This window comes from Bubalus kerabau, chromosome 7 (genome assembly GCF_029407905.1).
Source record: "Bubalus kerabau isolate K-KA32 ecotype Philippines breed swamp buffalo chromosome 7, PCC_UOA_SB_1v2, whole genome shotgun sequence".
NCBI lineage: Eukaryota > Metazoa > Chordata > Mammalia > Artiodactyla > Bovidae > Bubalus > Bubalus kerabau.
The window spans coordinates 18,961,341-18,988,788 of record NC_073630.1 but is presented as its reverse complement, the minus strand read 5'-3'; the positions used below and the strand labels follow the sequence as shown (position 1 = coordinate 18,988,788).

Sequence of the window (27,448 nt, the reverse complement as noted above, 5' to 3'; positions counted from 1 at the left end):
ACAAGTTTTCCTCATGAATGTCCAATTGACCCAGCAGTATTTATAGAAAAGATCATCCTTTCTACTTTTCATTTCTGATTAACATCTATCAAAAATCAGTGTGTTGTGTACAGATCTGTTTCATTATTCTGTACCTAACTCTAATACATAAAGAGTTACACTGTTAATTGGTGCCATCACTTTGGAAAGCTATTTGTCAATACCTGCAAAGTTTGAACATATGCATATATACCATATAATTTAGCAATTCTATTCCCAGGTGTGCATTCAAAAATAAATCTGTGCATATGTTCACCAAAAGGCATATACCTGAATGTTCAGAAAAATATTATTTGTAGTAATTAAGCGCTGAAAACTACCATAATGTTCATGAATGTTGCACTGGATAATTATATCATACAGTAAAATATGCAGAATGATAAAAATGCATCAACTACACCTATACACAATAACATGGATAAATTAAAAAAACACAAAGTTGAGAGGGAAAAGCAAGTAAAAAAGCAGAGTAGGGTGTGGTGGCAATCCTTATACAATAAGGTTTTACTATAGGTAAAACTAATCTATAATACTAGAAGTAGGAAGTTACTAGCTGTTGGGTTGGAGAAAGCAATGGCAACCCACTCCAGTACTCTCGCCTGGAAAATCCCATGGATGGAGGAGCCTGGAAGGCTGCAGTCCATGGGGTTGCTAAGAGGCAGACAATGACTGAACAACTTCACTTTCACTTTTCACTTTCATGCATTGGAGAAGGAAATGGCAACCCACTCCAGTGTTGTTGCCTGGAGAATCCCAGGGACGGGGGAGCCTGGTGGGCTGCCATCTATGGGGTTGCACAGAGACAGACACAACTGAAGCAACTTAGCAGCAGCAGCAGCCATTGGGTATATTAGTGTCTGAAAACAGGGGGTCTTCTAGGCTCCTGTAAGGCTCTTTTTCATGAACTGGATGCTAGTGACACTGCTGTATTCAACTTGTGAATGTTCACTGGATTGTATGTGCATGTGCATTTTTGAGGGGATGTTACATTTTAATAAATATATTTTTAAAATGAAGAAAATATTTAAATAATTTATAGTTAAGGAATAAATTATACTAAAATAGGAAATCATTTATAACAAAATAAAAACTTGTGGAATGCAATCTATGCTCTGCTTAGAGGGAATTCTGGGATAGTTTTAAATGCTTATTTAGGAAAAAACCCTAAAAATTATTTAAGTAAGCAGACAACTTAATATAGGAGAATAGAGCAACAGAATAAATGTAAAGCAAGTAGAAAGAAGAAAATACAGACCAGATGCCATTAAAACATAAAACATGCATGCAATAGAATGAATTAAAAATGTAATTAATTTTTAATGTGTGGGGTTTTATGAATAAAATTGATAAATTAGCAAGGGTGATTAAGAGAAAACATATGTACAAATACAAATATAATTTTTGGAGTGGAAAATATTTCACAGCATTGAGGATGTTTAAAGGATAATGAAATAATATCATGAGAAATTTAATGCCAAATTTGAAGTTAGGTTAAATAAGCAAAGGTTTACAAAAAAAATTTTGCAAACTAAGATTCAATTCAAGCAACAACCAATTTTTCAGGAACAATATCTAGCTTGATATTAGAAGGTACAGAGGAAAGTCATGAGAAGTATGGTTTAAGAAAATCAGTTGAAATTGTCTTAGATGAATATCTGTACAAACTGGCATCTTCTCACCTACTTTGTACTACTTTATCCCAGCCTCATGCACTTGACTTTTGCTGTTGTTTTAGTTGCTAAGTCATGTCTACCTCTGCAACCCCATGAACACAGCCCTCCAGGCTCCTCTGTCTGTGGGATTTCCCAGGCAAGAATACTGGAGTGGGTAGCCTTTCTCTTCTCCACCACTTGGCTTTTAACCCTAGGTAAAACCCAACCAAGCAATCATTGAACAGTAGAAAAACTGAAATCAATAATAAATAAGAACAAAAACAACAACAAAAAACCTAAAGAAGATTCAGTGTTCTGGCTTTCCAGATTAAAGTCATATCCATTCATGGTTTCTCAGACCACTCACTTCTTAAGCAAAGTCTATTAATTGTCAAGCCAAGCCAATGACACAGAATTACTGGTCAACATTCTTTTATGAGAGAGACTTGACTGAAAGCTGATTTACCTAAGTAAGAGTGAGAGAAATTTACATATGAAGGAGTGAAGGGAAATCACAACAGCTATCTGAAAAAAAATCAACCTATAACAATCAAAACCTTGAAATATAAAAACCACAACAGATAAACATTGGAATTGACTCTGGAGGAAAAAGGCATATTCTAAGAAACCACAAGATTATTTAAAACAATATTACTGATACCACCAATAATAATGAGAACCAATCCTTCTAATTATTAAGACTCCCTTCTTAAAAATTGGGCTTCCCTTGTGGCTCAGATGATAAAGAATCCACCTGCAGTGCGGGAGACCTGGATTCGATCTCCAGGTTGGGAAGCTCTTCTGGAGAAACGAATAGCTAGCCACTCCAGTATTCGGGCCTGCAGAATTCCTTGGACAGAAGAGCCTGGCAGGATACAGTCCATGGGGTTACAAAGAGTTAGACATGACAGAGCGACTTTCAATTTCTTAAAAACTGGTACTTATGTACTAATTTAGGGCACATGCCTTACAATCATCCCTAGCCACATTTTCTCTCCTACTTCCCATCTTATTTATCAGTAAATCTTATTAACTCTAAATCAAAAATATAATTAGAGCCCAATATTTTTCTCATAAGCTACAGAACGACAACCTTATTCAAGATATCATCATTTCACCAATGGACTATTTAAGCTTCCTTCTAGCTTGTCTCTGGTTTCTTTGCCCCGCTGACTTTGCACCTCCCTCATCATATATATTTCTACTTATACTTGTAACTGTGATCATGCATATCTCCTTCAATGCTCTCCATTGTTAATTCATATATAAAATTAAAATCTAAACTTTATGCCATCATCTTTAAATAAATTACAAAAGAAAATGTAAAAAACTACCAATCCTCTCAGTGTAAAAAAGTTTTAGTTGACAGAGATCAATGACTATACATAGATGCAAAATATCAAAATATCAAGTGAAGTGTTAGTCACTCATTCATGTCCGATTATTTAACTATATTTAGAGCAAGCCACTCCAGTACTCTTGCCTGGAAAGTCCCATGGGCAGAGGAGCCTGGTGGGCTGAAGTCCATGGGGTCACAAAGAGTCGGACACGACTGAGTGACTTCACTTTCACTTTTCACTTTCATGCATTGGAGAAGGAAATGGCAACCCACTCCAGTGTTCTTGCCTGGATAATCCCAGGGACCAGGGAGCCTGGTGGGCTGCCGTCTATGGGGTCGCACAGAGTCAGACACGACTGAAGAGACTTAGCAGCAGCAGCAGCAGCAGCATTTAGATAAATATTATCATTCCTAACAATATAATCTTATGATAGCAATCCACTATATTAAAATAGGAAACAGTTTTACATAAAATTATATAAATTGTCTATATATTATATTTTACATATATACTGAATTATACTTTGGTATTTTGAAAATTTTAATAAAAACTGAATGCAATTTTAAAAGATTTAAAACATATACAATGTTATCTGTGGTTACTTCTGAAGGAGGAAATAAACATGGTGATTTTATATGCAGTTTTTGTTCAGCCATACTTCCTAAACCCCTGAGTTTAGTGTTGAATTACTGACAATAATAGAATATAGTTTCAGCTCAGTTATACTGCTGTGAAACAATCAAGGGATATATGTGCTCAGATGGTAAAGCGTCTGCCTACAATGCTGGAGACCCAGTTAGATCCCTGGGTCGGGAAGATCCCCTGGAGAAGGAAATGGCAACCCACTCCAGTATTCTTGCCTGGAAAGTCCCATGGACGGAGGAGATTGGTTGGCTACTGTTCATGGGGTCGCAAAGAGTCGACACGACTGAGCGACTTCATTATCACTATCACCATGGCTAATTCACGTTGAGGTTTGACAGAAAACAACAAAATTCTGTAAAGTAATTATCATTCAATAAAAAAATAAATTAAAAAAAAATCAAACAATTACCCCCCCATACACACACAAACCCATTCCCTAAAATTTATACACATAAACTCCTTCTCCAAACTTAGATATCATGACAACATTACCTCAGGATTTCAGAATAGCTATGGACCAATGACTACAATGCACCTCTCATTCTTTCCCCCCTTGAGTGCCACTGAGTTTACAGATAATGTCTCTATTCCTCCTTTGGAAAGGTTAGATAATTTGTCTTTTTATACAAATTATATTGTAAGAGACACAGCAAAATCTGATGTAAGTCATGAGATACTGTACTTTGAGCATAATACTCTAAGTGGATCAAAATTTTGAGATTCTTGAAATAGAATAGATGTAAACAATTATGGTCAGGATGTAGACTGTGCAATATCATTTAGAAAAATAGTTACAATTAATCTTTTCTTTATAGTTATTCTCTGTTTGCAATATGACACTGTAAAATCATACATTAAGCAGTAAAATGTATTTCTTTTTTTTAAAGCTATTTTATTTATTTATTTTTTTAAAATTTTATTTTATTTTTAAACTTTATATAATGTATTTCTTAGCCCTTGAATCTGTTCTGTCCTTTTAATTCATGGTGGCTAGCAGAGTACAACAGAAATCATATTGTGTGAATTCTAATTGTTTGTTTCTGCTTTCTCTCTCATGGAACCCTGAAACTGCTATGTGAACCACACCACTGGTATACTAGATGGTGATAGTCATGTGGTTTATTTTATCCAATTTTCACCACTGACAGCTGACCTCCGGACTTGTGAATGAGGCAATCAAACACCAGCCCACCCCTAGCCAACCTGACAATAGACACCATATGTAAAACAATTCAAGTAACCCAGGTTAGCCACAGAACAGCCCAGCTGACCTCTAGACTGATAATAAATGGCTGTTTTTAAATTCACTAAATCTGGGAAATATGTGTTAACAACAATAGTTAACTAATATACTGGCTTAAGTGTAACTGCAGTTGAAAAATCACAATAGTGGAGCATCTATAAATTTGGAAGAAGAAAAAAGTCATGTAGATGCATGCTACTACTAAAATTAGAAGCAAAATACTACAGAGAATACTAATACACATGAGTTGGATTGACTAGTCAAATGGTGAGTGATGCCTACCAAATATGGTTCAGGATTCTATAGTTTCTCAGTTTTATTATTTTATTATGCAAAACAATTTAAAAATCTGTAGCAGAGCCATGAGTTATTATATATATAACAAACAATGGATGGATGAGGCTATAAAAAATAAATAAATAAAAATAATTAAATCTTCCATATTTACATCCTTCTCCTCCCACCCTAACAATCATATAAATGATGGTTGTACTTAAAATAATATCTATTTTCCATAATATCAATACATTCTCTGTCATCTCATTCAAATAACCAAATAAATCTCAAGTCATTCAAGATAAGAATTTTTTGATTAGAAATAGAAAAGCTGAATCATACTAGTTTAAGCAGTGTGAAAGAGAAGCTTGAAACATATTGAATACAACATTGCTACCTAACTTGGTATAAATCAGGTGAGCAAATGGATTAATTTTACCCACTGATTAGAAATATACAAGGAGCAAAGCTGGATAAAAAGGCATGTTCTGCAGAAATTTGAATAAACCACATATAAATGAAGGAAAAAAAAAAAAACCAGCAGAATAGCTAAGAAATGTTTTCTATTCAGAATTGTATAATGCATAAATAGGTCTCTTGGCACCATCATGGTCAAATTATCAATAGTGAGTTGAAGATTATACAAACAGAAAAGATAGCATTTTGAAAAGTATCAACAAAATGAGGAAATGCTAGATTTGCATCATAAAGAACACACACCTTGCTGGGCTTTGAGCAGTACAGAAGAAATTCATTTATATGAAAAATTGAAAGACATTCTGTCAATATGGGCAAAGTGATGTGGAAAATAGGAATAATTATCTGGATAATTCAGGCCAAAAATGCTAATGAGGTAAAATAGTTCTTTACAATGTGATTTATCTAGGTCCACTGTCTACATTTATTAAATTAACTGGACATTTATTCAAGTCTCCATTTTTCTAAGCTTGAATACACTTTAGTATTGATTCCCTGTTTGCAGGCTGAAGCAGAAGAACCTCTGTGCATTATTGGTATTTCCATATTGGTTACAGATCATGCTCATTTTTAATCTCACAATGCACTTAATTACAGTTTAGGACATTGCTGCATTATACTTAAATATTTACACAGTTCTTTAAATTTTTTTTGTTAAATGTCAGTTTTCAAGCTAGTCTTTTATTAAAAGCAATGTCCTAGGGACAAAGCAAGTTGAGCTGCACTTAATGGCTATAAACCACTGAATAGCTTCATAAGTCTCATAAATGCTTGACAAAATCAGATAAGATAGTGTTCTGTGTATTTCAAGGGACAATTTGACTCTGGGATCTTGATTCAATTTGTTAAAATCATATCAATTCAATGATTAATTTTATCTTTCTACACAATCCAAATATTGATTTTTTTTCTTTTGACATTGATTATGTAGGGGTAAATGGAATATAATGGCATGAGACCTTTCTATATATGTGCAAGTAAAGAATGAAGCAGAAAACTATTATAGTATTTCCCCCGAAAACACTTAATGTTTCAGTTTCAAGCATTTTTATCACAAGCAACAATGAGGCATGTATTTTATTTTAAACATATGTGGGCTGAAACTGGAAGAGAGAAGATACATCTTAACAAAGATCGTTGTACTTGGAAAATTCAACCAGACTGCAAACGGTTCCCATTAAGCCTGTTCAGATAAGAAAGTAATATAAATACTTCTAAAGGCTTTGTGTTTTGACAAATATTGCAAAACAAATGCATCCTTAAAGAGATCATCCCTAAAAATTTTTCATCTAAGGTTTGCCTCACATAACTTACTATTAGAAGATACATAAATTGGAAAAAAAATATATATATATATTCAATACCTGTGAAGATGAATGAACCCACAGAGCTGTTGTTTTGCAAAAACACAGGCAGCTTTGATATTTGGGGCCAGATAATTCTTTGTTTTGGAAAGCCTGTCTTACGCATTGTAGGATATTTAGTAGTAGCATGCCTTCCTTGTTGTCTCTCTCCACTAAATGCTAGTATCACCAAATCTATATCAGATCAGATCAGATCAGTCGCTCAGTCGTGTCCGACTCTTTGTGACCCCATAAATCGCAGCATGCCAGGCCTCCCTGTCCATCACCAACTCCCGGAGTTCACTGAGACTCACGTCCATCGAGTCAGTGATGCCATCCTGCCATCTCATCCTGTCGTCCCCTTCTCCTCTTGCCCCCAGTCCCTCCCAGCATCAGAGTCTTTTCCGATGAGTCAACTCTTCGCATGAGATATATATATATATATAACCACAAAATATAACAACTAAAAGTATTTCTAGATATTGACAAATGTCCCATGCTGCTGCTGCTGCTGCTGCTGCCAGTCATTTTAGTGGTATCCAACTCTGTGCGACCCCATAGACGGCAGCCTATCAGGCTCCACCGTCCCTGGGATTCTCCAGGCAAGAACACTGGAGTGGGTTTGCTATTTCCTTCTCCAAGGCATAAAGGTGAAAAGTGAAAGTGAAGTCACTTAGTCATGTCCAACTCTTACCCACCCCATGGACTGCAGCCCACCAGGCTCCTCCGTCCATGTATTTTCCAGGCAAGAGTACTGGAGTGGGGTGCCATTGCCTTCTCCAAAATGTCCCATAGTGGGGCAAAACTGCCCATGGTTGAAAGTCACTGCCGTACAGTGTACACCTAATGTTCTGAGTGCCACTATACCTGTGTGACTACTTCAAGCTCTTTCCCAAACAAGTATGTTGCCCTCAGAGAGTAAAGCTTTTCACCCTTGTCCCAGGTGGAAAACAGATCTAGAGCCTGAAAAGGAAAAAAAGTGTTTAACAGTGACTTTGCTATGAAGAAACTAACTGAACACCCTACAGGCAAAGCACAGCCCTTTAATTGTCTGAAGCCCTTAAGAGACTTTCCAAAAACAAATGAACGCAACCCTGGACATGTGAATTTACAGCCACTCTGTGTGTAACAACCTCTCCTGCTGGGAGATCTCTGGTCAAACAGGGAATGCTATAGGCACGAGGGCTTCTCAGGTGGTGCAGTGGGCTGTGCAGATAGAGTGACTTCCCGCCCACGCTTGGATTTTCCCCTCGAGACCAAAAGTCTGAGCTCCAGAGCCATTGAAAAGAAAGCACCAGAGACCTATGTTCAGTAGGAAAATCAGGGATGTCTGATTTCTGTGAGTTTCTGTCATCTCTTGACAGGGCTATTGCTTTCTCCAATGACAAGGGTCTGTAAAAATTCTGAACTGTTTTAAGTGCTGCAGTGGTGCCTGAAAGCCGTTATTTGTTTCCCTGCAACCAGTGAAATAAATGTTTTTGTTTGAAAATATCTGACAGTAAAGCAAGTTTTTTTATTTTTTTAATTTTGGTAATCTATGATTTTCCTTTCAGAATACGTGCTGAAAATGCCTTTTAGTATAAAAACTATTTTTGTTAAGTTGTCTATATCCAACAATATCAATAAAGATATTTTCCCCCTTTGATTAATTAGATAAATGGAAAATTATTTTAAACAGTCTGACATAGGTAAAAAACAAAACCCACCAGAACAAGGTTTCTCAGTCTCAGCCCTACTGACATTCTGGACCAGATAATAGTTGTGGGGGAGCCTGTCCTGTGTACTATAGGATGATTGCCAATATCCCTGGCCTCTACCCAGCAGATGGCAGGAGCACTACCACCCCACCACCCCACCACCACACACAAACACAACACACACACTTTGGGATTATAGAAAATGAAAATGGCTCCAGAGATAGCCAAAGGTCTTCTATGGGGGCAAATTTGCCCAAGCTGAAAACCACCATCTAGAAAAGTCCTGCTTTGAAATGACATAGGTGTCATTTGGCAGTTACAAATCCTTTGTCATAAATAACCTTAGGCCACAAAGATTTTCTATTTCTTTTTTTTTTCTAAACGTGTTAAAATTTTACATTTGGAGCTATGATCAATTTTGAATTGTTTATATAAGATGTGAGGTTTGTATCCTTTTTTTTTTTTTTTGCATTTAGATATCTAATTTTTCCTTTTATTGAAAGCTACACTTTCTCCATTTAATTGCCAGTACCTGGGTGTCAAAATCAATGAACCATATTTGTGTGGATCTATTAATGGACTGTCTATTCTGTTCCATGGATCTGTATATCTATCTCTCTGCCAGTGAAAGTGAAGGTCACTCAGTCATGTCCGGCTCTTTGCGACCCCAGGGACCATATAGTCCATGGAATTCTCCAGGCCAGAACACTGGAGTGGGTAGTCCTTCCGTTCTCCAGGGAAATCTTCCCAACCCAGGGATCGAACCCAGGTCTCCCACATTGCAGGTGAATTCTTTATCAGCTGAGTCACAAGCGAAGCCCAGTTACACACTGCAAATAACAACATATAGTAAGTTTAAAAATTGGGCAGTGGGAATCTTTTAGTTGTATTCTTTTTCAAAATTATAATACATATATACTTGAATACATATATACATATATTTATTTTTGGATTATATGCAAGCTTACCTTGAATGAAAAGGCAAAATAAATAACATAGTTAAAACAATTTTGAAAACGAATGCAACTGAAAGATTCAGACTTCATACTGAGTTGTTCTTTTTTTCTTTAAAGTGTCTACACAGACACATAAGAGCACATGCATCTGAATCACTATTGCCCTACACACCCACTTATTTTCTCAGGTATTCACTACACCTAAACACCCAATTACTTTGTAGTTATCATTTCTCCTCAAAGGGTCAAAAACAATGGAGTAATTTAACACTCAAGCTTTGGAATCAGGTACACTTTGGTTCAAACTTTGTCGCTGACCTTGTTGGCAGCAAGATGATTTGGGCTTTATCAAGGACCCTAACTCTTTAAGACAAGACTTTTTATCTGTAATAAGAGAAAAGCAATATTTAATTTGTAGAATTTTTGCCAGAAACACACATGATAATATTCAGTTCAGTTCAGTTGCTCAGTCATGTCCGACTCTGCAACCCCATGAGCTGCAGCACACCAGGACTCCCTGTCCATCACCAACTCCCAGAGCCTACGCAAACTCAAGTCCATTGGGTTGGTGATGTCATCCAACGATCTCATTCTCTGTTGTCCCCTTCTTTTCCTGCCCTCAATCTTTCTCAGTATCAGGGTCTTTTCAAATGAGTCAGCTCTTCGCATCAGCTGGCCAGAGTATTGGAGTTTCAGCTTCAACATCAGTCCTTCCAATGAACACCCAGGATTGATCTTCTTTAGGATGGACTGGGTGGATCTTTTTGCAGTCCAAAGGACCCTCAAGAGTCTTCTCCAGCACCACAGTTCAAAAGCATCAATTCTTCAGTGCTCAGCTTTCTTATAGTCCAACTTCCAAATCTATACATGACCACTGGAAAAACCATAGCCTTGACTAGACGGACCTTTGTTGGCAAAGTAATGTCTCTGATTTTGAATATGATATCTAGGTTGGTCATAACTTTCCTTCCAAGAAGTAAGCGTCTTTTAATGTCATGGCTGCAGTCATCGTCTGCAGTGATTTTGGAGCCCCCCAAAATAAAGTCAGCCCCTGTTTCCACTGTTTCCCTATCTATTTCCCATGAAGTGATAGGACCAGATGCCATGATCTTCATTCTCTGAATGTTGAGCTTTAAGCCAACTTTTTCACTCTCCACTTTCACTTTCATTAAGAGGCTTTTTAGTTCCTCTTCACTTCCTGCCATAAGGGTGGTGTCATCTGCATATCTGAGGTTATTGATATTTCTCCTGGCAATCTTGATTCCAGCTTGTGCTTCTTCCAGCCCAGGGTTTCTCATGATGTACTCTGCATATAAGTTAAATAAGCAGGGTGACAATATACAAACTTGATGGACTCCTTTTCCTATTTGGAACCAGTCTGTTGTTCCATGTCAAGTTCTAACTGTTGCTTCCTGACCTGCATACAGGTTTCTCAGATGGCAGGTCAGGTGGTCTGGTATTCCCATCTCTTGAAGAATTTTCCACAGTTTATTGTGATCCACACAGGCAAAGTCTTTGGCATAGTCAACAAAGCAGGAATAGATGTTTCTTTGGAACTGTTGCTTTTTCAATGATCCAGAGGATGTTTGCAATTTGATCTCTGGTTCCTCTGCCTTTTCTAAAACTATCTTGAACATCAGGAAGTTCACGGTTCACGTATTGCTGAAGCCTATATGATCTATTATTGTAAAATGTCCATTCCTTCATCATATCTTTCAAGGTTGTTTTCTATGATGTATTCTCCAATTGAAATTAATCTCTTCTGTAATCTGCTTCCAATTTTTACCCTTATTTAAAATGACTAAATTATATTATATAGTATTATATGAATATAAAGCTGAACAGGACTCTGCTGGGGCCTTCCCAGGTAAAAATACTTTCCATCTCCTCCCTTTCTTTTTTGTAAGAAATAGGCTTCATTCAGCCCCCTAAGACCTTCTCTGAGTTCCAAAGGGCAGATTCAACAAGTTGCTAAGAAGGGAAGGGAAAGAATGCAAAAACAAAAGAGGAGCCAGTCAAGAAACAATAGTGCATCCATAAACCAGGGTCCTGGTTTCTCTTCAATGAATATACATAACAATGTATCTTTGAGTTCTTCTGCAGGAACTAAGACCCCTACTCAGGTGGACAGTGACTTCAGGCTGAGCATAAGAGTCCTGGAGCACCACCCTGTTACTTTACCAGCAACCAATCAGAAGAAAGTCTGCACAGAGTGAAAAGAAAGTGTTAGTCACTCAATCGTGTCTGACTCTTTGTTACCTCATGGACTGAAGCCCATCATGTTCCTCTGTCCAGGGGATTTCACAGGCAAGAAATGTAGTGGGTTGCCATTCCCATCTCCAGGGGATCTTCCTGACTCAGGGATTGAACCCAGGTCTTCTGCATTGCAGGCAAATTCTTTACTGTCTGAACTACCAGGGCACACAGTAGAAGACAATGAAGACTCTTACCCTCCTCCCCTAATAATTAACTGCAATTAACTTCCCCTTTATCCTTTTAAAAACTTTCAGGGTCAAGCAAAATCTTCAGAGTTGGTTCTTAGAACGAATCATTCTTCTCCCCAGGTTGCTGGCCTACTGAATAGAGCAACCTTTCCTTTCCAAACAACACTTGTCTCTTTAAGTATTGGTTTTCAAGCAGAGACCAGTCGAACCTGAGTTTGATAACAAATAGTTATTTGTCCTATTGTAACTTAAGCTACTTAATGATGACCACATATCACATCATCATTAAAATCTCCACAAGGATTCTACCAAAAATGCAGCACGTACTTTTAGCAAATATATAAATAAATGATCTGATTTAACTTTGGTAAACAATGAATGAATATGTAGATATATACTTATTATTATTTTTATTCTATCTATTGAAAGATGATTCCTCTTCCAGAAAAATAATATGTCCTGCAGTTATTAAAAAAGTTGCCATTTGTCCAGCCATTCTTTTCTTAACACATTCACAGCATAAGATCCCCTTAAGCAGTGAGCTCATTATGACATACATACTTTTGTTGTGATCACAGAAATCTCATTTATACATCACTTTTGATTTGGTTGGAAACACTTGGTATACCAACTTACTCATATATAGATGAAATGAGGTGTGTTGAGGCAAGTCTCAATGATATAATGATATACTTAGGAAAAGGTAATTTTTATCTTTGTGTGTGTGATCAGAAACCTCTGGAAACATTAGAATGCTAATGTCAACATTCCTCAAAGGATGTAAAATAAATAATGACCTGTTTAGGTACTTAAGAAAGAAGCTGACTTGACAAATCTTTCTGAGATAATGATAAAAATTTATGGGATTACTTCACTTATATTTATTTAAGCTATTTTAAATGTCGAAAATCTTTTTGAGGGCTTTATTTCAAAAGACTACAGAAGCAATCCTCTCTTAAGAAATGAAGATCCCTTTGGTCAAGAGAAGATTCAATGATGAATCTTTATCTTACTACCCAGACAAGCAGTTTTAAATTCTAGAAAACCTAGTAAATGTATTAGGCCTAAGCTGACAAAATAAACAGCAACATTTTAGGTAATCCATAGTTCAAAGAAACGTAAATTTGCACTTGATAATTGCATGTCTTTATATTCCATATACTAATAGGTAAATTTCTATTAGAGATTAGAAACAGTATAGCCTTGATGCAGTGACACATGATGAAAGAAGAGGTAAGTTTATAACTTCTTAATAAAAAGGAATAGGTCTCAGTTAATGTCAATCTTGGAGAAGGTAACGGCACCCCACTCCAGTACTCTTGCCTGGAAAATCCCATGGACGGAGGAGCCTGGTGGGCTGCAGTCCATGGGGTCGCTAAGAGTCCGACACGACTGAGCGACTTCACTTTCACTTTTCACTTTCATGCATTGGAGAAGGAAATGGCAACCCACTCCAGTGTTCTTGCCTGGAGAATCCCAGGGACCAGGGAGCCTGATGGGCTGCCATCTATGGGGTCGCACAGAGTCGGACACAACTGAAGCGACTTAGCAGCAGCAATGTCAATCTTAGTTGCCAAAACAAGACTATAAGCCTAAAATGAACTGTGTAGACTATTGACTGTATCTTCACTCATGCTTTTACCACCCTTAAATATCTGTCTTTAACAACAGATTTCTGAATGCTAAATTCACTTGTAGTATACAGAATGCAGAACTCCTCTTTCTTTCTGGAATCTCCACATCCATGTTTTCTCTGTCAATTTCTCCTCTCTGCAGACATTAGCATGTTTATTATTTTAATGTGTTGATGGGGACATTTTAAACTGATTTTCTACTTGGAATTCTTGCTTAAAGTACAGTCAGCTCATGACATTTCTTAATGTGCAGGGATGTAAAATATGACTGAGAGTAGCAGCATTTTTTGTCAAACTATATTCAGTATCTCTTGGGCTACAAAAGCAATTTGTCTCAATTGAAGGAAACTTAGACGGGATTTAGGCAACTGTGACTGAGTAAGGCAGTCTGAGGGGATCTGAGATTAGACGAGGACTGTAAAGAAAAAGATTAAACTTTGGGTGCTGAGAGAAAAAGCACACAAAGAGGTATGGCATCAAAAGGCTGTATTCCAAGCCAGCAGTGCCAGTGAGTTGAATTAGTCCAAAGTAGCAGTAGGTAGGTGGAACATTCAAAGGCAAGGATCTAGAGGGAGAGAGGCAGCTGACCTTCAGGAAATGTGCTGAGGGGAAACTGGTGGCTTCATTTTTTCACTGCTTATATAATATTGAGTATCTGTTATGTGCCAGACCCTATGCTAGTGACTCAAAATAAGAGTTTTGAACAGGTACTAGCAAAGTAATGCTCCAAATCCTTCAAGCTAGGCTTCAGCAATACGTGAACTGAGAAACTCCAGATGTACAAGCTGGATTTAGAAAAGGCAGATGAACCAGAGACTAAATTGCCAACATCTGTTGTATCACACAGAGAAGGCAATGGCACCCCAATCCAGTACTCTTGCCTGGAAAATCCCATGGATGGGGAGCCTGGTGGGCTGCCGTCTATGGGATCACACAGAGTCGGACACGACTGAAGTGACTTAGCTTAGCAGCAGTTGTATCAAAGAAAAAGTAAGAGAATTCCAGAATAGCGTCTACTTCTGCTTCATTGACTATGTCAAAGCCTTTGACTGTGTGGACCACAGCGAACTGTAAAAAATTCATAAAGAAATGGGAATACCAGAGCATCTTATCTGCCTCCTGAGAAATATGTATGCAAGTCAAGAAACAATAGTTAGAACCAGGCATGTAACAGTGGACTGATTAAAACTTGGGAAAGGAATAGGTCAAGGCTATATATTGTCATCTTGCTTATTTAACTTCTATGCAGAGTACATCATGTGAAATGAGGGGCTGGATGAAGCACTAGCTGGAATCTAGATTGCTGGGACAAATATCAACCTCAGATATGCAGATGAAAGCACTCTAATGGTAGAAAGTGAAGAGGAACTAAAGGACCTCTTGATGAAGGTGAAAGAGGAGAGTGAAAAACTGAATTTAAAATAAACATTCAGAAAACTAAGATCATGGCATCCAGTCCCATCAATTCACGGCAAAAGTGGAAGTGAAAAGTTGCTCAGTCATAACCAACTCTTTGTGACTCCATGGACTGTAGACTGCCAGGCTCCTTTGTCCATGGAATTCCCCAGGCAGGAATACTGGAGTGGGTAGCTCTTCCCTTCTCCAGGTGATCTTCCCAACCCAGGGATTGAACCCAGGTCTCCCACATTGCAGGCATATTATTTACTATCTGAGATACCAGGGAAGCCTGCTTCATGGCAAATAGATGGAGAATAAGTAGAAACAGTGACAAATTTTATTTTCTTGTGCTCCAAAATCACTGCAGATTGTGACTGCAGCCATGAAATTAAAAGATGCTTGCTCCTTGAAAGAAAAGCTATAACAAACCTTGATAGCATATTAAAAAGCAAACACATTACTTTGCCAACAAAGGTCTGTGTAGTCAAAGCTATAGTTTTTCCAGTAGTCATGTATGGATGTAAGAGTTGGACCATAAAGAAGGCTAAGTGTTGAAGAATTGATGTTTTCAAATTGTGGTGCTGGAGAAGACTCTTGAGAGTCCCATAGACTGCAAGGAGATTCAACCAGTCAATCCTACAGGAAATCAACCCTGGATATTCATTGGAAGGACTGATGCTGAAGGTGAAGCTCCAGTACTGTGGCCACCTGATGTGAAGAGCTGACTCACTGGAAAAGACCCCAATGCTGGGAAAGATTGAGGGCAGGAGGAGAAGGGGGCAACAGAGGATGAGGTGGCTGGACAGCATTATCAACTCAATGGACATGAGTTTGAGCAAACTCCAGGAGATAGTGAAGCATCACAAAGCCTGGCATGCTGCAGTCCATGGGGTCATAAAGAGTCAGATATGTCTTAGTGACTGAACAAGATATGATGTTGGCCTTCACAGAGCAAACAGTTTAGTGAGGGAGATAAATGAGTATTAAATTTATATATATATGACTATATAAGTATTACTGGTGTAAGAATGTCTTAAATAAGTGCCATACTGTGCTATGAGACCATATGGAAAGAAAATATAACTTAACATAATTATGGAAGGTTTCTCTGAGGAGGTGAAATGTAAGCAGAGTTCAGCCAATGGGGAAAAGGCTGTCAAAAATAAGACAGGGACAATCCCACAGAGACTGGGCTCCTAAGTCATCGCTAAGACAAAGATTCAGAAATGGGTCAGGCAGAAGCTAAGTTTTTAAAAACTGAATCAAAAGTGCAAAGTTAATACAGCTGTGAGAAGAATTTGATACCAAAAAAGGGAGCAAAATTAGTATTAATACAAGTAATATTCTTTTGTTCTTCCATTCCTGCTTTTCTATAATCACTTTACAACTCCATTTCCTGTTTGAGCTGAGTTGATCTTAGACAGTGGAGGAATGACTTAATTAAATGACTTCAGTTAAGGAAGAAAAAGAGGGCAAGGATTTTGAGTTTTCTGGGACCTAAGGGGAATTAAAAAAAAAAATAGAAGATATTACTTCTCTATGACCCATGAAATGAGGGTAAAGAGATACTGAAGATGTTCAACTATTCTAACCAATTAAAAAATATCAGTGATTATTGAGTGACTATAGAATGTCTGATACTATGCAATTCCTTGAATGCAACAGTGAACAAGATTAGCTTTTGCACTGAGATGGTTATAGTCCAGAGACATATCTGACACATAATATAATAAGGTTAAGTTGCCAAAGGTAGCACAGAAGGACAAATAATCTAAACTTAGACAGTGAAAAAAATAATTCGTTGGAGAAAGTATTACATTGAGATGATTAGTGAGTAAAAAAATACATGATTTTGAGATTCTAGGATCACCCAGGAGAATGTGTAGAGTGAAAAGGAAACAGTGAGAAGGAGAGTTAGCATAAGGAAGGAATAAGGGCTTTTATGAAATGGGTGATTGCAGAAGACTCTTGAGAGACCCCTGGACTGTAAGGAGATCAAAGCAGTCAATCCTAAAGGAAATCAATCTTGAATATTCATTAGAAGGATTGACCCTGAAGCTCCAATACTTTGGCTACCTGATTCAAAGAGACAATTCATTAGAAAAGATCCTGATGCTGGGAAAGATTGAAGGCAGGAGAAGGGGACGGCAGAGGATGAAATGGTTGGATGGGATCACCAACTCAATGGACATGAGTTTGAGGAAGTTCTGAGAGATGGTGAAGGACAGGGAAACTTGGTGTTCTGCAGGCCATGGTGTAGCAAAAAGTCAGACACAACTGAGTGACTGAACAACAACAATGCAATGGGTAGAAAGAAGAAGGAAAGTATAAACAGAAATGATAAAGGATTATCCACAGATAAGACACATATATAACCCCCTCCACACACATACATGCATACAGAAAGCAATCACAGAATGTAATGAGAGAGAGCATTTCAAGAAGAAAGGAACTACAGACAATGTCAAAAGTAGCAATTCAATTTCTTAATAAGCATTTTCTGATTTAGTAATAGGCAATTTGTTGGCCACCCTGGATAAAGCAGTCATAATGATTGTCTAGAGGAGGAGAATATAAAGATGAAATATAGATGAGTGAACAAAGTTCCCTAGGTTCTGATGAGTTGTGAAACACATGGGGGAACTGTCCTCTGGTTCAGTCTATACTGGTCATAGTTGATGCGTGTCTAAGCCAACTTAGTCTTACTAATGCAGATACCAAGATAAACCATTATTGACTTGCAAGGTGGTGATGCTGGGTTTCAAGTGTCTAGTCACCCTAAGTGCACTGCACAGCCATTCTCCACTGAGACCTTGCCATTTCCAGGATGCTATGGTACTAATAAAATCTTTGTTCCTTTTACAGTTTTGGATGAAGTTTCTGCCCACAGTTTTTCATTTAGTTACATTTGCTTTTTTCCTTCTTTCCCTTCTGGGATAATTGTATAGAATTTTAACTCTTACAAACAAAACCTAGATCACTTAGCTTCTTGTGCCTAGGGATATCTCCTTTGCACCTGACTGTTTTGCAGCCCCTGAGTGCAGAAGACACAATACTGACCATCTTCTTGGAATCAGGAGGAGAAAGCATTTATAGCAATCCAAGAAAAATCCAAGTTAATGTTTCAGTAAATCATTCTGCCATATTAAACACCTTTTGTGCAAATTTCGTATCTTTTCTTTATAGGTTATACTGTTGGCTTTTTGTTTTTCTGTGGAATTTGGAAATAATTTTTTATTTATATTAAACTATCTTAAAGCTACATTAGACCATTCCACCTTTAGGCTTACATATATATAGTAAAATGTTTTGCTGTGTGAAATTTCTCTTAAATTTTTTCTTCTCTTCAAAATAGATATGCTTAGTTAGTGAAGAGGAACTAAAAAGCCTGTTGATGAAAGTGAAAGTGGAGAGTGAAAAAGTTGGCTTAAAGCTCAACATTCAGAAAACGAAGATCATAGCATCCGGCCCCATCACTTCATGGGAAATAGATGGGGAAACAGTGGAAACAGTGTAAGAGTTTATTTTTCTGGGCTCCAAAGTCACTGCAGATGGTGACTGCAGCCATGAAATTAAAAGACGCTTATTCCTTGGAAGGAAAGTTATGACCAACCTAGATAGCATATTCAAAAGCAGAGACATTACTTTGCCAACAAAGGTCTGTCTAGTCAAGGCTATGATTTTTCCTGTGGTCATGTATGGATGTGAGAGTTGGACTGTGAAGAAGGCTGAGTGCCGAAGAATTGATGCTTTTGAACTGTGGTGTTGGAGAAGACTCTTGAGAGTCCCTTGGACTGCAAGGAGATCCAACCAGTCCATTCTAAAGGAGATCAGTCCTGGATGTTCATTGGAAGGACTGATGCTAAAGCTGAAACTCCAATACTTTGGCCCCCTCATGCGAAGAGTTGACTCATTGGAAAAGACTCTGATGCTGGGAGGGACTGAGGGCAAGAGGAGAAGGGGATGACAGAGGATGAGATGGCTGGATGGCATCACTGACCCGATGGACGTGAGTCTGAGTGAACTCTGGGAGTTGGTGATGGACAGGGAGGCCTGGCGTGCTGCGATTCATGGGGTCGCAAAGAGCCTGACACGACTGAGCAACTGATCTGATCTGATCTATGCACTAAAAGCACTAACAAGTTTAAAGAATTAATGCGTGCATGGATGCAGCATAGTTTTATCTTTACCTAAATAAGTTAGCTATGTAGACATTTTAAATAAAAGGAACATAGAGACTTGATATTTTTAACTATAACGGAAGGAGCAGCTGCCAACACCAAAGGAAATTCATTTAAATGTAATCTCTGAGGGAGTTAGATTATCATACGGAAGAGTTTCCTTGTGTGTACAGAAGTCTTTAAAGATCAATCATTTTTCACGAACGTTCTTATCCTTTAGTTTATTTGATTATGCTGGCCTTTCCAACAATGGCTGAGCTGAAGGAAGATGGTGTTTCTGAGGTGAATAATTTGCCTTTTTTTTTCCTTTGGGCTCCTGAATAACACTAGAGGTTGTAAAACTTCAATGAAATTTCTGTTTACTTGTAATATCCTCTTCAATTTTTGCAGGTTTATAATAAGATAATATTAATGCAAATTATGATGCAAATAATAATGCAAACCCATTCTATGTAATTTACTTGCTACAAAGTTCTGAACAAACATATCTCAGTCATTTGAAAAATAATTAGTTATAGCAACTGGAAGGTGGTCACACATTATTCACAGGCAATTTTATTTTGGTCTGCATGATATTTTTTTAAGCATATTTTAAATACCCAGAATATTTCACATGTATAAAATCTGAAATTTATACTATTATTCTACTATTGTAAAACTGTATTTGGAAAAATTGAACTACAACAGAGAAACTTTATTCAAACTGAACACTCTAATTGATTGGTTCAGAGAACGACTGGCCTGGCTACGGTGAACTTTGAATTTGCAACATTGATTTACATAGTTTATTTCTGGTAATGCGATTTTAATTTCCAAACTACTTTTAATAGCAGACCAATGCTTAAAAAAAAAAAAAAAATGAAAGCAACAATAAGAAAGAGTTGTCACTCAGTCTGAAGTGAGGTTTGGGTGTCTGTGAGCTCACCTTGTGATCTCTTCATAATAGTCTCCACTAAACCTCTGAGCTATCCGCCATGTTGAAACTGTGAGCCTCAAACTGGGACTTGAACCCATGAAGCCTGGACTCAAACCTGGCCAAAATCCATGGTCTTTTGACTGAGATCACACTCCTGGTTTCAGGACTTAATGAAGCTCAGGTTCTTAATGTCTCATGGCAGAAAGAACTCAGTGAGAGGCAAAGTGATAGGTAAGAAGCGGATTTATTTAGATAGAGATACACTTCACAGACAGAGTAAGGTCCATCTCAGAAGGTGAGAGCTGGCCTCAAGATAATTTAGGTTAGTTTTTTATGGGCTGGGTATGAATGGGAGGATTAATCTAACCATTTCAGGGAAGGGGTGGGGATTTCCAGGAACTGGACCACTGCCCACTTTTTTCTTTGATGGTTGTCCTCAGAACTGTCATGGCACTGATGGGAGAGTCATTTAGGTTGGCAATGTGTTAAGATGAACTTATACTAAGGCTCAGTGGTAGAGAATTTGCCTGCCAAGCAGGAGAAACAGGTTGGATTTCTGGGTCAGGAAGATCCCCTGGAAAAGGAAATAGCAACTGTCTCCCATATTCTTGCCTGGGAAATCCCATGGACAGAGGAGCCTGGTAGGCTACAGTCCATGGGGTCGCAAAAGAATTGGACATGATTTAGCGACTAAACAACAGTATACTAAAGCTCAAAGTCTAGTGGAAGTTGACTTACTCACCATGTTGCATTTATCTGGTTCTAATCAGTTTGTGTTGTGACCTTGGGCTTTATTATTCTTTAAAAATTTGTGCTCTGCCCCCTTCCCTCCTATTTCAATGGTACTCTCAAGGCAAATTTTCATGCTCAGTTGTATGCAAAATACTATTCTTAAAACATCTCTAGTGATTTTCTTTCATGACATTGGTCAGAGCTATTTTTGTTCTTTCTCACTTTATTTTGCTTTGTAGTTGGCTACTTGAAATTCTGACTTGTGTGTAAAATATTGACAAGAAATAAGATCCTTCCCGTTTGTTGGGTAATTTATTTCCTACTAAGACAGGAAGGAAGGGAGCAGGGCACAATTGTTAAAAGAAGGAAGAGGTGAGCAAACCATTGAGAAAAACAGGATATGACAAAAACTAGCTGGAACCAGCGAAAACCAAAATGACAGTGAGCCTGGTCTGGCCACTGATATTTAGCTCATTGTACCTTCATGAGAATACTGGAAAAAAAAATCTCCTCCTGCCAAGACATTTCCAGAGCTGACCATGAAAGGACAAGAAGTAGGTAGTGTCCCAACTCCTAGAAACTCTCACCCTCTCGCCTGGAACAGCAAGAATATTCCTCCCACTTGTTAGCCTATGAAAGTACCCAGCCCATAAAAACTAACAACCACATACCCCAGGCCTTCCTTGTCTTTTTGAGGCTGGAGCTAGGTGGGCTCCAGGTTAGACATTTATAACTGGCCTCCTGTTCACATTTCTTAGAGCAGAAAAAAGGTAGGCTTCAGGCCTGACACTTATAACTAACCTCCTGTTTTTATTTCCTGAGATAGGAGATTGGTGGGCTCCAGGTTAGGCATTTACAATCAGCCTCCAGTTTGTACTTCAAATAGAAATAGCAACATTAACAGAGTAAATAGCCAGGCTTTGTCTCCTAGGGACAGTTATTAATATAACAATTTGTCAGAAACAAAGGGGGGGCTAAGCTCTATTTGAGTAAAAGATGGTGTGTGTGTGTTCAGTCATTTCCCATTCTGCAGTCATATGGACTGTAGCCTGCCCACCTGGCTCTTCTGTCCATGGGATTTTCCAGGCAAGAATACTGGAATGAGTTTCCATTTCTTCTTCTGGGGGATCTCCCTGACCCAGGGATTGAACCCGTGTCTCCTGCATTGGCAGGCAGATTCTTTACCACTGAGCCACTTGGGAATCTCGAGTGAAAGATTAAGAGGTCACAAATGTCCCCTCTGTGGGGCAAGGGAGACACTATACATGCACAAAAGTCTCCTCAGGAGTCAAAAGACGGGACACCAGGCCATAATAAGTCTGCCATTCTCTCCCTTCCCCCCGCCCAACTCTTTCGTTGAAATCTATCTTGGCTCAGAGGGCTGCGAGCACATAGGGATGACCCTGAGGCAAATTAGCCATGGTGGCAAAGCAAGATGATTGGCCAGAAGGAAGACAAAGACCTGGGATACACTCTTAAAAATGATTTGCTGCTGCTGCTGCTAAGTCACTTCAGTTATGTCTGACTCTGTGCGACCCCATAGACGGCAGCGCACGAGGCTCCCCTGTCCCTGGGATTCTCCAGGCAAGAACACTGGAGTGGGTTGCCATTTCCTTCTCCAGTGCATGAAAGTGAAAAGTAAAAGTGAAGTTGCTCAGTTGTGTCCGACCCTCAGCGACCCTATGGACTTCAGCCTTCCAGGCTCCTCCGTCCATAGGATTTTCCAGGCAGGAGTACTACTGTGTTTGCCCTTGCATATTTTTGCATATACTCTGCTTTTCAAAAGTACTCTTTACTTTTCTCTTTCCCTTCTGTCTCATCACGAAATTTTTTTTTTTTTTTTTTTTTTTTTGTCAAGGCATGCAAGGACTGGGGATTTAAGCCCTAGCCACTAGCCTTTGTGGTCTAGCAGTTACGACTCCGGGTTTTTATCCAAGTGACCAGGGTTTGATTCCTGGTCGAGGAACTAATATCTTGCTTCCAGCTACTGCTCACTGCCACTGCTTACTGCAAGCTACCACTGTTGCTGCATGTGCCTGAAAGTCATTCTGTCTATGGAATGTATATCTTCAACCTGTTTTCACTCTACTTCCTCTCACTCTTGAATTTCCTGCACAAAGCCAAGAATCCTCACTTAGTGACCCGGCCCAGGAGCTTACATGTGTCTTAGGAACAGATAGTACCTTCTGCACCACTACCACCTAAAACAGATTTTTCTTTTCCAGTTCAATGGAAACATGATTCTATAATTGAAGACGTAAATTTGGTCTAGCACAAGACAAACATATTTGGTCCAAAGTCACTACAATGAGTTTAAACTGAAAATGTGGACATGTGAAACATGGAAAACAATTTAACTGAGTCTTTAATATCCTGTATTCCACATCATTTACATTCATAGTAATTTAAATTATCTATCAGTGTAACAGTATCATAGCCCACAAATATGTGACTTTTGAATTTTTTCTCCTTTTTTGGCTTTCAAAATTCTCTTCAGTTATTTTTAATTGATATATTCTGGGAGAACTTTTTTTTTTTTCTATGTTTGTATCTGAGACTTTTAGAGACAAGGAGTTATGAAGAATCTAATAATCACATAGTTAAGGTATATAAGAACATGCAGTTACTAGGATTTAGACTTTTCATAACCTTGCAATATCTAAAATCCCTTTTTCTCCCTGCCTTTGGCCAAGAGAGCAGATGGATAATTACAGTCCTCAAAAGACAAATTAAAGAAAAAATTTGGACCAACTGGGTTATTGAAATATAGCGCTAATGGAGGGTTGTGGAGAAATGGCCAAATAAGAGTCTCGAATGACCTTATTTTCCTCCTGGTAACAGTGCTTTCCAGATTAAAAGCTGTTTTCTTTTATGGAAATAGAATAGTGCCAAACACTGAACCTGTTTTGTAAGACATACATCAAGAGAGAAAATATTTCACCACAATGACATGACCTGACATTTTAAAGCAGATAACAAATGACATCTTGTCAATGGCACCAATTTATTATTCCCTCTCTTGTACCTTGGTGCCACAGCGGGATGCATGCTCCTTTTAATCACGGGATTGTGTTAAACAAATTTTTACCAGCAGAGACTATAAAAGGCCCCTCATCATTTCCGAGTATCCTGACCTCTTGACTGTCCCCACTGTAGCGTATAAAGACAAAGGCTATGCTAAATTTTTCATCATTTTATTCCATTTCAGATCCAATTATGTGAGGGTCTTCCATCACTTACAGGGGTGTATATGCTATAACAGGAAGTGCCGCACATTAATCAGACTCTTTTTATCCAGCAGACACCAGTGCTAAATCACATTACTTCACAAAAAAGGAACATGAAATAGAGGCAAATGTACAAGGAGGGTGCTCTCTTTTGCGCAGTTACAATAGGAGGTGACTTGTGCGGGTGGCCTTCCCATCAAGTCCCAGAGAGTATCAAAGAGCATTTTGTTTTTCATGTTTTCTACCACATTCCTCCCCAAAAGGACCCTCTTCTCCCACTTGCTTTAATGTTCCTCTGCCAGTTTATATCATAGAATCCACCACTTTAAACACTGCCCTGGGCAATGACTTTCTAGTTGAACTGTTGTAACTAATCGGCCTGTAAGCTGAAAAATGACCAGCTTGACACTTGTTCAGCCCTCTTAGCAATGAAAATTTTCCCTTTATCTCAGCAGTCTCTTTACAAGCACGTAGGACAAAGACCTTAGATGCTGAATATTTCTGACAAATGACATTGAAATTGTGGATCTGAGGGAAGCAGAAAGATTTACATTACAAAATAATCTTAACTATTTTGGAGTTAACACTTTCTTAATAATATTTCAAAATTCTATGTGATTGCTTAACCATTATGAAGATAAGTTGCTTATGATTTCAAAGACATGTATAAAAGTATATTATAAAAGTTAAACAACTTTGATTGAAAAAATTAATGAAAAATATAAGGATCTCTTTATACAAAAAGGGATAAAGCTTATAGTTCAAAATAGACATACTTATAAATACTAATAACTTGTGTTTGGGCAAGTTACATCATCTTTCAGAGTCTTGATTTATTCCTTTAAGAAACAGGAATAATATTATCACTTACTTCACAGAGTTGGGGCCACTAAATGAGCTAATATCTGTAAACCATCAGGAATAATAGTTGATAATGCTAGCCACTCAATAAATATTGTTCTTTGTTAATATCATCATGAAATTCTAAAATATACCTAGAGTAAAAGAAATAAAATATAATTGTTGCTTTGACTTCTTCCAAGGACTGATTGGAAAGAGTAATCTCAATTGCTCTAGATTCAAACTGTGTACTTAGTTTTATTGAAGAAAATATCATAACTTTCTTTAAGATACTTTCATAAGAAAGTTTTAATAGCCTAAAAAAATTAAAATCTAAGTTCTTAAAAAATCTATCTTTAAATTAGTGGGTGTATTAAGATAATTTCCCCATATCAATGATACCTCGACTTAAGATAAAGTATTCAAAAGATTTTTCAACTCTATGCATTTTGAGTATTTGATTAATAAGAAATACATACTTTGTTCAAAGATTAAGTCAAAGAGTAATAGAAATGGATATTTAGGATGTAGTAGAAAAGGGGCATTGCTAATAGAACAAATTTCTGAATAAGATAATATGAGAAATGAGTGATCAAAAGAACGGGTGAAGTGTTGACACTGAAAAAAAGGAAGGACATCTCTCTTCCTAAAACTGGGAGCAAAGGAATAATATGAGAGGGGGCATAGTGAGATAAACTTATTGGTGTGAAGGTAGAAAGATGAGGGGAATATACCTGACAACCTGAACTATGTATGTAAGGTTGAAAACAAAAATCATACCTGAGATTAAGTGGAATGAAAACAGATAAAATGACTTAGGGGGAATGGTAAAGGTTCAGAACTGTTCTGAAAGTAAAAGGGGAAGAAGAAGCTGATTTAAAAATAATGAATTATTATTGCAAGCCTAGCTACCCTTCATGACCCTGAATTTACAAAGTTGTATGATTTTCTTCCAGCTTTGCTGGTGGCTCAGTGGTAAAGAACTTGCCTGCCAATGCAGGAGACTAGGGTTCAATTCCCAGGCAGGGAAGATCTCCTCAAGAAGGAAATGGCAACCCACTCCAGTCACTCTTACCTGAGAAATCCAATGGACAGAGGAGCCTGGCGGGCTACAGTCCACAGGGTCTCAGAGTCCGACACGACTTAGTGACTGAGCACGCATGCACATGATTTTATTCAGTAATTCTCAGCAGTCTGAGATGGAAGAAAGGAGCAACTGTAGAAATAATAATTGGCTTTCCTGGTGGCTCTGCTGGTAAAGAATCCACCTTCAATGCAGGAAACCCTGGTTCAATCCCTGGGTTGGGAAGATCTCCTGGAAAAGGAAATGGCAACCCATTCCAGTATTCTCGCCTGGAGAATCCTATGCATGAAGGAGCCTGGTGGGCTACAGTCCATGGGAATAATTGAGATAACAGATTTTCCTAAGCAGGTACTAGACTTGTGCTAGGACTTCAGATAAATTATCTCCGGCTATATTCTCCACCTATGGGAAAATTTAAATGATTGACGTGCCTGTAGAAGGGATGCACCCCCATTTGTCTAAAGGCTATGCCTATGTGGAGTTTGAGAATCCAGACAAGGCTGAGAAGGCACTGAAGCACATGGACGGAGGTAAGTCAAGCCCTGCTCTGACCTGTCCCAGACCAGCTGCCCAAATATCTGGTGTGATGAGAACTGATTTCCAGTCTGGCTGCATGTGAGAATTTCCTTGGAGCTCTGTCAAGATTCCAGTTCTTAATCAGTGGGTGTGTGTGTTTACCAAAAACATGTTTTACAGAGCATTATTCTTGAAAAAGTATTCATCAAATATGAATATATTAGCATTTTAAGAATATTTCAATCTGTTAAAAGTTAAGGATCAAATGAAGGATTTTTTTTTCTTCACAAAATATTTGACTATAATGAAACATTTTTATATGGGAATGTTTTCTTTAATTCTGAGTTACTTTCTGTTTTGCTAAAACTTAGCATTTTTAGGATAAATTTCTGAATCCACAAATTTTACCTCTTTCCTAAAATGCATCTTAACTGTTGACGACATTTACAGCCACTTTGTATTGGCTTCGACAACCTTTGAAGGACTGTGAACATTTGTCAGTCGTTTCGCATCTCGAATAGGCAGCATTTTGAATGTGGGCTTCGCTGGGCCCGCTTGCTGCTTCTGTTCTCCAGGCAGCTGAGCTGAGCCAGGACTGCCTGAGCCCCACGTGGGCTGCCAGGCCAAGTGGGGAGAAGAGTCTGAACCCCTGAGAACCTTGGCATCCTTGGAGGCCCTCTTACATGTTTGAAAGATAATTGCCCTTGAGCCCTGGTAGAGTTTGTATATTATAAAATTTTCCTTGGTACTTCTAAGTCTTTCAACCTCCTTAAATCCCCCTAGAGTGTTTTTAGGAGTTCAGCATAAA

At 38.1% G+C, this 27,448-nt stretch overlaps 1 long non-coding RNA gene across 3 annotated transcripts in view; it reads right to left on the bottom strand.

Moving 5' to 3' along the window:
* The window catches only part of LOC129657496 (uncharacterized), a 402,704-nt gene that overhangs the window by 162,080 nt on the left and 213,176 nt on the right, over window positions 1-27,448 (bottom strand). Inside the window, exon 3 of one of the 3 annotated variants that reach the window (XR_008716769.1) lies at window positions 9,160-9,542. The exons of the other annotated variants lie outside the window; for them this stretch is intronic. This is a non-coding gene — a long non-coding RNA (uncharacterized LOC129657496). Of the gene's footprint in view, window positions 1-9,159; window positions 9,543-27,448 lie in introns of those variants that run through there. 3 annotated transcript variants of the gene reach the window in all.